Here is an 11,207-nt window from a genome sequence, read left to right as displayed (position 1 = left end):
ACTACCTTGAATTTTACTTAATATCTAATTGGAAAGGAAATCAGTGGTATCCCACATCACTAGTTTTCATTTCCTTTACTATCATATGTATATTGGACAGTGGTAATGTCCATATTAAACATGGCCAAAGTTTCAGGTAATGAGCATGGTGTTAACAGCAGGGATGAGGAGTGAGACTTGTGAGGTCAAAGGACAGCATGTTAATTTGCTTGTTTCACTCTCAGTGGCATGATATTTAAACATAAGACCAAGACCAGATTTAAATATCTGAAAAACATATGGGGCACAAACACAATATATAATTTTTTTAACATAACTGTACAAAATGTACATTATATTTTAGAATAATTTACTGGGAATAGACTGCATTGCAATGGTGCCGACATGATTGGCTTACACTAAAAAACAGATACAGTGCTGTGAAAATATTTTTGCTCCCTCTTAATTTCTTTTTAAGTATTTGTTTAAGATCATCAAACTAATTTCAATATCAACAACAATGCAAGTACAAATACAAAATGCAGTTTTTAAATGGTCCTTTCATTTCTTAAGGAACAAAAGCTATCCAAACCTATCTGGTTCTGCCTGAAAAAGTAATTGCCCTCTAAATATGATAACTGATTGTGCCACCCTCTGCAGAAAAAACTGCATCAGCTGTTCGATGGCAATGACTCTTTCACATTGCTTTGTGTAAAGTTAATATGTCAATCCAGTCCCACTGGTGGAGTTTTGAGCATGAACGCGGCAGATGTGATGGGACTCAAACCTTCCAAAAAAATTTGTTCAATCGGTCCATAAAATATTTACCCAAAAGTCCTGGAGATCAAGACATTTAATGGCAAACATGAGACAAGCCTTTGTGTTGTTTTTGGTCAGCAGTGGGTTTCATCTTGAAACTCACCTATGGATACTGTTGTTGCTTTCTATGATCAAGTACATTCTACCTAATGTTCACACTCAGAGAGCAACTTGGGGTTAGTATCTTGCCCAAGAATATTTGGCATGCAGACTGGAGCAGCCATGTATCAAACCATCCACCTTCCAATTAGTATGACCTGCTCTACTACTGAGCTACAGCCACCCCAAGTCTTTCCCATTGTGGATAATAGGTGTCGCTGTGGTTCACTGGAGTCCACAGCCACTCCTTCCAGACTGATAGATGTCACTGACTTTGTTTCTCATCTGTTCTTGAGTTTCTTTAGATTGTACCATGATGTGCTGCTTTTCTTTTTATGTTTTAGCCTACTTGGTTTCTTCATTCATCATGTCTGGCAGTAATCAGGCCTGAGTATGGCTAGAGAAAATTACTCATGTTTTCAAGAACTATTCATCCATTACCTTTTCATATAGGGTCAGGTAGGTTTAGATAGCTTTTTCTCTTAATAACTGAAATCAAAATTCTAAGATAAAGTGTATATATAATAATTTAACTATCATAAGTTATCTTTTTCTAACATAAAAATTCGTTTTATGATCTTAAACATGCAAGTGTCACTAATAAAACAATAAAAAATAAGAAATCAGAATGGGGGCAAATACATTTTATCAACACTGTACACGGTGTGCAACAGGCCACCTATACTTTACACCTATAGGAGCTGCTCAGCCATGACAAACTCAGGACATATTTGTTACTTAAAGTACTGACTCTGAGCCTTTATTTTTGTTGGTTATGGCTGTCAAACGTCTGGCTGTACAGTAAACACATACCGTGCACAATATCGTGTTAGTCATTTAATTACAAATGAGAAGGTAAACCAGATGCCCTAGTACTTACTTTATGTGCTTTAGTAGAATTTGTCCACTAGAGGGCAGAAATGGTTAAAGTAAAGTAAGCATGACCCTCTTAAAAATCAGAACTAAATGCCATGTGGGTGGTGTGTGTGTTTGTGAGAAATCAGTTATGCAACAGAGTTTTGGTACTAAAGTCTCACCATGGTAATGAGCATTGTGTGAAACACAGCATGTTAGCCAAATTCTGTGAAAGATTTGAGCTGTTCCCTGGTAGCGTGACCCAAATTTCTCAGTAACTGAAGCCAGAACAGTGCGGGTGATCCTCTCAAACTACAGTTTAAGGATTCTTTGTGTGTCTGTGTGGATGGACACATCTGAAAGCTCACAGCAGAAAACACATCACAATGAATTGCTTTGGTTCAATAACTTAAATGCAACAGCTCACAGTTGTGTACTGTATGTATGTGCGAGGACTGCCCATTTTGTTGCTCTCTTTTCTCTCTGTTGGAGCCAAAGGCAGTGTATCAAGCACTCTGTTTGTGTATTGATTTGGAGTGATATTTATAATGCTGCCTTAAACATATAGACACCCTGCCCATAACTTACTGTTCAACTTTGTCAAGTAATTTAAGTGGTGATGGACAAGAAGAGGTGTTTCAAAGGTGACAGGACTTTTTCAGGGCCTCACTTGCTCCTGTGAAATGAATCACAGTCATTGCATTGGCTTATTTTTGATCATGGACAGCAGGTTTGTAACTGGGAGAAAGAAAACTATATAGCACCTCAGAATTAGGTGGTCATTTTCAGACCCATTGACAATCTACAACAGCGGGCCCCAACCTTTTTTGCGCCACGGACCGGTTTATGCCCGACAATATTTTCATGGACTGGCCTTTAAGGTGTCGCAGATAAATTCAACAAAATAAAACTAGTACCGGTACCGAAAAAAAGAAAATTTATTCATAACACATGTGAAAAGACCCAGGAAAACCGAGTTAACGATAAAAACAATAACAAAATAACGCTGAAAAACGATAAAAACCCTGAAAACTATACATTTCACACCTGAGCCTCAACTCTCGCGGCCCGGTACCAAACGACTCACGGACCGGTACCAGTCCGAGGCCCGGGGTTTGGGGACTGCTGGTCTACAACATGCAGAAAGATCTGGATAAACATGTCAAAGATCACCCTGCCAGTGATCAGGTACCCTGCTGGGATAATAGGCTGGCCAAAGGAGGAGATAGAAGCCACTGATATCAAGACCAAGAAGCTCCTGACCATGCATGGATGGTTTCAGCCCAAGTCCAGCACCCTGAGGCTGTACGCTAAGCAAATAGAAGGAGCCCTGGGACTGGTGAGTGTCAGAGCCACAGTCCAGGAAGAAACAACAAACATCCACGAATACATCAGGAAGATAGCCATGACTGGCTGTGTGCTCAGTGAATACCTCAGGCAGGAAAAACCCAAGAAAGAGGAGGAACCATCATGGAAGGACAGGCCCCTCCCGGTATGTAACACTGGCAGATGGAGGAGGTGGCTGACATCCAGAAATCCTACCAGTGGCTGAACAAAGCTGGACTGAAAGACAGCACAGAGGCACTAATCATGGCAGCACAGGAACAAGCTCTGAGCACAAGATCCATAGAGGCTGGGGTCTATCACACCAGGCAAGACCCCAGGTGCAGGCTGTGTAAAGATGCCCCTGAGACAATCCAGCACATAATAGCAGAGTGCAAGATGCTAGCAGGCAAGGCATACATGGAACGCCATAACCAAGTGGCCGGCATAGTGTACAGGAACATCTGTGCCGAGTATAACCTGGAAGTCCCGAGGTCAAAATGGGAGACGCCCCCAAGGGTGGTGGAGAATGACCGAGCTAAGATCCTGTGGGACTTCCAGATACAGACGGACAAAATGGTGGTGGCTAACCAACCGGACATAGTGGTGGTAGACAAACAGAAGAAGACGGCCGTAGTGATCGATGTAGCGGTTCCGAATGACAGCAATATCAGGAAGAAGGAACATGAGAAGCTGGAGAAATACCAAGGGCTCAGAGAAGAGCTCGAGAGGATGTGGAGGGTGAAGGTAACGGTGGTCCCCGTGGTAATCAGAGCACTAGGTGCGGTGACTCTGAAGCTAGGCGAGTGGCTCCAGCAGATTGCAGGAACAACGTGGGGAGATCTCTGTCCAGAAGAGCGCAGTCCTGGGAACAGCTAAGATACTGCACAGGACCCTCAAGCTCCCAGGCCTCTGGTAGAGGACACGAGCTTAAAGGACAGGGACCTGCGCAGTATCTTAGCTGTTCCTGCGCTCTTCTGGAGATCTCCGATGTTGTTCCTGGGATATACATACAGAGAAAAACCCAACAATCATATGTCCCCCTATGAGCAAGCACTCTGGCGACAGTGGGAAGGAAAAACTTCCTTTTAACAGGAAGAAACCTCCAGCGGAACCAGGCTCACAGAGGGGCGGGGCCATCTGGTGTGACTTATTGGGGTGAGAGAAGGAAGACCAGACAAAAGACATGCTGTGGAAGAGAGCCAGAGATGAATAACAAGTATGATGCAATGCGGAGAGGTCTATTAACACATAGTAATGTATGAGGCTTGACCAGAAGAAATCAAAACATCTCTCTCCAACTCAAGAAAATGTGGTAGCCATAAACATGTTAGCCAGTTCACCAAGTAGCCTCTACTATGTAGTTATGCTATTGAAATACATGAAACATGTAACATGCTGTCTAGCATTGTCTTGAGGTAATATGCAACGCCTCATCATGTGGGAGCAGATGTTGCATATGTCCCACTGAAAATGCTACGTCCAGATGAGCAGAATCAACCTTTTGCGGCCTGTATATGTCGTTCAGCACCAGTGTTGGTCAAGTTACTTGAAAAAAGTAATCAGTAACTAATTACTGATTACTTCCCCCAAAAAGTAATCCCGTTACTTTACTGATTACTTATTTTCGAAAGTAATTAGTTACTTAATTACTTAAAATGATTAACAACCTGAATAGGTAATAAAGCGATAGATCTTTCAGCCCAATTCTATTTTTTCTGCATAATCCATCATATAAATGTAATCAAATGAAAAAGTCTCTTTTTGAAACTAGTTTTATTAGTTTTAATCTTTTAACTTTACACATGAAGCAAACATTAAATTATATGCAACACTCTCTGACTGGAAGAAATTTGTTTAACATTTAAACCTATTTTCTGCATATACCAGTCTATAAAATAAAATAGTTTTTTGTGTTTACACTCACTCTTTCAAATAAATGCACGTAAAACACAGCAGAAAATAAATCAAATCAAAGACTCAGCGGTCCTGTTGCTCTAGTTTCACCTGTATAGCAGGAGTGGGGCAGGCGGAGGTTTGCCCTGGTGCAGGTGTGTCGGTCAGTGGAAGGATCTGGCAGTTTCACATTCCCGTGGCAGCGTACTGTCGGTGCTTGCTTGGAAGTTTAGGAGTTTTTTTCGCTGTAAAAGAAGTTTTCTTCCAATGCAGTGAGCAGCGGACGCTAATGTTTTTGTCACTTTTTACGGAATCAAACTCAAAGTAAGGTCAGTACTTCCACGCTTTAAACGCTGCACGCTCATACTCTCTCCCGCACTCCTTATATTATCCATTGTTGATCTGCACAGCTGTTGCCACGAATATCGCACTCGCTTAGTCATTGTCATGAGACACTGTCGCAAAAAAAAATCACGGTTTTAGTAACGCAGTAATGCAGCGTGCTTACGGGAAAGTAACAGTAATCTAATTACCTTTTTTGCAATAGTAATCCCTTACTTTTCTCGTTACTTGAAAAAGTAATCGGATTACAGTAACGCGTTACTTGTAACGTTACTTTTAACGCGTTACTGCCCATCTGTGTTCAGCACTGATGGCAGTATTCCAGATGTGCTAATGCAGGATTCAGGATTTTGAACTGGGCGCTGATAAGAAGCCAGATGGTCCCTCTCCTCTTCAGGCCATAGGATACTCTATCCACCTTTTAGAAAAAAAACAAAAACAAATTTTGGCTCTTCAGATCACTGAACAGTTTTTCACTTTGGCTGAGTGCATTTTAGTTTTGGTTGAGAGAAAGCAGCAGTGTTTTTGGGATCAGGAAAACTCTCATTTATGGATGATACGGTGAACAGTGTTCAGAGATTTCTAGATGTTTTGATGAGCCCATGTAGCAATTTGCATAACAGAATGTGTTTAATGCAGTGCCACCTGAGTGAAAATCACAGGCATTAAATATTAATTTTTGTCCCTTGAGTAGAGCAACTTCTCTACCCAAGGGACAATATCATCTATATCATTATGTAGCTGATGACATGTTCAAAGTCTTTACAATTTTATGTTGAGGAACATTATTCTGAAATTGTTCCGGGATTTTTCTTTTTGCAGCTGGTGAACCTCTGTCCAGCTTTTCTTCTGAGAAACCATGTCTCTCTTAGATGATGTTTTTTTTTACCCAGTTATGTTACTGCCCAGTTATCTTAACCACTAACTTTTCCGGCCTTTTGTTGCCCCATCCTAAAAGTCCAACAACTAATTTCCCCAGTTCTCAATTTCAGCTGTGAGCAACAACCTCAATGCCATTCACCCATCTTAAGTGAACTTTTGTACACTTGCCACATTCTAGTCAACTAAAACCTTCCTTCAGCTACTTTCCTCAGGCAGAAGAAAACACAAAGAGGTTAATAAAAAAATGTATTATGAGTGCTGTTAGAAACTATACTCATATATACACATGATATCAGGCAGGGGAACCTCCCTGGAGCTCACTAAAAGGCCTTTCATAGCATTCAAAGGCACTCTGCTCTCTCAATCAATGAAAAGTAGCACCAGGCTGTGCGAGTGGAGGCCAGAGCTCGGCTTTTATACTCCGTGGTTTGATAAGGCTCTGACTCATCACCACGCAGAGTGCTGCTGGCCATCGAAACAAAGTCTGAGTCTAAAGCTTCACAGATACTATCGGATATATACTTGAATTTGAGAAAAGTTGCAGTTTAACCCATTAACCATATTATAAGTCAGACACTGTAGAAATACAGGCTAGCAGTTCCCTCGTGGTCCTGGCCATTGATGCAGCTTTTTGAGATTAGACTGTGAAGCCCTGTTTATTATGAAATATTATCTCTTTGATTTGTATTTTGCTTTGTTTTTCGTCTTCCTGTGTTCCCTTGGTCACATCCTCTTTTTGGTCTTAGTTCCAGTTTGGATTTGTTTTATTCCCTCAGTGTTCCCCGTCTTGCCTTCTTGTGTCAGTTTCCCTAGGATAAGTCCATTTAGATCTCTGCCTTTCTCCATTAGTTATAATTCTCACATCCTGTTTTATTTTCATAGTCATGTATCTCTTCTCTTTCCTTTCGTTTCTTGTATTTAATTTTAATTCCTCTTGTCTTTACATTGCTTGTTTTTTTCTGGAACTGTCGCATTCCTCTGCTTAGCCCTCAGGGCGTTTGTGTATATTATGGCGTGCTCTTTGTTACCTTCCCTTGTCTGTTCAGTTTTGCCTTGCTTTTTGGACTTTGTAAACAGCCTGAATGAACAGGTTCACATTTTCAAAAATTCAGTCTGCCTCCCAAGTCTACATTTGGGTCAAAAAAATCATAATACTACTACGCTTTGACTATAGTTGAACCCCACAGATTTGGAACTTCATGAATAACAGCAGTTGATCCTTTTTTCCTTTTCCTTTTCGTTTTAAAGGACGGTGACTCATCTTCAGAGGAACTTGCCGTGAGGGCTCCCACTGCGTGGTCCAGGAGAAGCCTCACCTCCCTGGTCACTGGTTCTCAGCTCCATATTTAACGGTTAAATATGCAGCAGCTAGCCACCTGCCTGAGCCAGATTCCACCATTTTTCCATCTTCAAAGAGGAAGCATGTTCTTGTTGCAACTGCCACAAACCTGAGCCAAAGTAAATTATGCTTCTTAAAGACCATGCCAGCTCCTCTCCACTCCCAGTGCTGAGAACGAGAAATGCCAGATCCATATCAGGTCTTCTACCTGGGCCAATGGAGACTGGGCACCTGCATGTTCCTCTGTCTCTACCTGGGTCGGCTGAGGTTGGGTCCATGCAAGTCCCTGCTCTAAAGAGGAAGAAGGAGGTCTATATATGTGCTTCAACACCACTGCACCCAATACTTTGGATTGCAATTGGTGATGGTTGATGCAGCTGCTGGAAACCCATTCCAGGACGATCTCTATCCACTGTTCTTGAGCTAAACTGAAGGCCACATGAAGTTTGAAGGTCTGTAGCGATTGACTCTGCACAAAGTTGGCAACCCCTGCGTACAAGCACCTCAGTATCCACTCACCCCGCTCTGTAATTTCATGTGACCTACTACTTTGCGACTGAGTTGCTGTTGTTCCCGATTGCTTCCACTTTAAAGACGATTAACAGTTGACTGTGGAATATTTAGTGGCAAGGTGCACAGGTGGCACCTTATCACAGTACCACAAGATCAATAAAGCCTGGAGTCCACCACACAAGGTAAGATCCAAGGTGTAGGCTGTGCAAAGATGCCCCTGAGACAATCCAGCACATAATGGCAGGGTCCAAAATGATAGCAGGAAGAGCATATGTGGAATATGTGGGATATATGTGGTCTGCATAGTATACAATAATAGCCATGCTGAGCATGGCCTGGAAATCTGAGTCCATCTGACAGACATGAAAAGGTCTGGAGAAGCTGTTGAGAATATTATGCTGGCTGTGATGTAGTTCAGTGTGACTGGTTTGGTAGTGATCAGTGATGATCTAGGGGGAAATCTCCGTAGAGGGATGCAAGGAACTCTACAGGCTAGCCAACAGAAGCCTGACTACCATCAGGTATCTGGATGGATTTCTCGTGGTACAAGACAATGCCTGGCCTTTTGTGGTGAGAGTATGTAGGCAGTTCCAGGAGGATGAAAGAATTGATACCACTTTCCTGAACTAAGTTCAATAGAAAACCTCTGGAAGGAGTTCTACAGGCTGCACCTCAGATAGTCCAGGAGCTCAGTGATGCCCAACTCCAGATTAAGAGTGTGCACCAATGTTGTCAGGGATGCATACAAGCACCTGCGGGCCAGAAACTACTCAATACCATTTTTAAGACTAGCCTGCCGCATAATTTTTCAGTGATTTTCGATATTTATTTTCTATAAAAAGATGTGGCATCCTTCTGTCCATCTGTCCATTTATTTACTTTTGCTTATCTGAGGCCAGGTGGGAGCAGCAGCCTAAGCAGACCACCCTCTCCCCTGCCACCTCCTTCATCTTATTTTGGGGAATACATAGACATTCCCAGGCCAGCCGAGAGATAATATCTCTCCAGCGTGTCCTTGCCTGCTCCAGAGCCCTCATCTCACCTCCCTCATCATATGTATAAGGGAGAAGCCAGTCACCTTTCGCAGAAAGCTCATTTCTGACATTTCTATCACAATCTCATTTGTTTAGTCACTACCCAAAGGGTAGGGATGTAGATTGGCCAGTAAATAGACAGCTTCACTTTTACGCTCAGCTCTCTGTTCACCACAATGGACTGGTACAGCAGTCACATCACTGTAAGTAAGTAAGTAAGTAAAATTGTATTTATATAGCACATCTCTAGATAAAAAAAAAATCACAAAATGCTTCACAAGGTATAAAACAAAAACAGACAAAAGTTAACAATGCAATTCTAAAAAGTTGTTATTTAAAAGTGATCACTGAGTCCGCAGATCTTAAGTTCTGAGGAAGAGAGTTCCACAGTCTGGCGGCCACAGTGGCAAAAGCTCTATCTCCCTTGGTTTTCAGCCTTGTATGCTGAACAACAAGTAGGCCCTGATCACAAGACCTCAGGGACCTACTAGGGACATAGGGCTGTAAAAGTTCAATGATGTAGGCTGGTGCTTGTCCTTGAAGAGCTTTAAATGTCAGAACCAGTATCTTAAAATGGACTCTGAATTCAACAGGGAGCCAATGCAGCTGTATAAGCAACGGTGTTACATGAGAGTACCTTGCTGCAGCATTTTGGACAATCTGCAGACGCTCCAGGGAGTTTTTGTTTAGACATGTAAACAGTGAATTACAGTAGTCCAATCGTGATGAAATGAATGCATGAATAACAATCTGTAGTCTGTCAATCTCTCAATCCCTTCTCCCCTCACTTGTGAACAACACCCTGAAGTGCATAAACTCCTTCACTTGGGGCCAGATCTCATCCCTGACCCAGAGTGGACCTGCCACCTTTTTCTGGCTTTTCTGGCTGTGGACACTCAGATTTGGAGGTGCTGATTCTCATTCCTCGCCGCTGTGAATGACTCCAGTGTGATTTGGATGCCACCACCTGATGAACCCTATAGAACCACATCATCTGGAAAAAGCAGAGATGGAAATCTGAGGCCACCAAAGTGGAAAATTTCTGCTACCGGGCTATGCCTAGAAAGTCTGTCTATAAAAATTATGAGCCATAGACCTTCTCAGGGACGCTGAAGAGTGTGATCCCCTGTAGCTGGAGCACACCCTCCAAACCCCCTTCTTAAAGATGGAAACTACCATCCCACACTGCCAATCTAGAGACAGTGTATTTGTAACTTTGAAAAAATGTGTAACACTGTTACGCTCACAGTAAGACGGTAAATTAATAGTAATTCTTATATACTGTAGTGCGTTTCCAAATGAACACTCAAAGTGCAACATGCTTCATTTACCCGTTCACACAAGCACTTTTTTCTATTCATAAGTGCTCTCTGCCTAACATTCACAGACATCCAGATTCTGATGGAACAACTTGGGGTTAGTATCTTTCCCAAGGATATTTGTCATGCAGACTGGAGCAGTCAGCGACTGAACATCCAACCTTACAATTAATCAATGGCCTGCTCTTCCTCCTGACCTACAGCCGTCTAGGACCCCAGGTCCTAGGTTGAATCAATCAGCCAATGTTAATGTTAATCAGCCAATTGATTCCCTCCCACAGTCCCGAGTCATGGATGTTAGGTTAACTGGTGATTCTCAACTTAAGTGCCGAATGAGAACCTATACATTTTTATTAGCACAAACAGGACAATTGTTTAAACTAGCGATGCGGACACAGGTTAAACTGCAGATTAAATAAACTTCATGCAGACTTGTCTGAATTCTCAAGTTGTACTGTATGTTTTTTGTACACAGGTCTCAATGGACTAAATATTTAACAAATTGAATAACAGATTACCAAAAATGTTCAAAAGCCTTAACCTGAAATATAGCATTGAAAAAAAAAAAAATGCATGTATATCTTTGTCTCCTTTTTTCATTGCTCAAAGCACATTTGGATTAAGCAAGTAATCATTTACCAAGAAATGCAGCAGAAAGAGTCAGGAGAGGCATGTGACTCACACATCAGCCAGGTCAAGCAGTGACTGCCAGACCACCACAGCCAGTCAGCTGACTGGCTCATTGCAAGTAGGAGTAGGAGTGGGTGGATGGAAGGAGAAGGGAAAAAAGAAGAAACACACCACAAG

Source organism: Rhamphochromis sp. 'chilingali' (genome assembly GCF_963969265.1).
Source record: "Rhamphochromis sp. 'chilingali' genome assembly, chromosome: 14".
NCBI lineage: Eukaryota > Metazoa > Chordata > Actinopteri > Cichliformes > Cichlidae > Rhamphochromis > Rhamphochromis sp. 'chilingali'.
The sequence above is the reverse complement of the archived record's forward strand: the minus strand, read 5'-3'. Positions refer to the sequence as shown.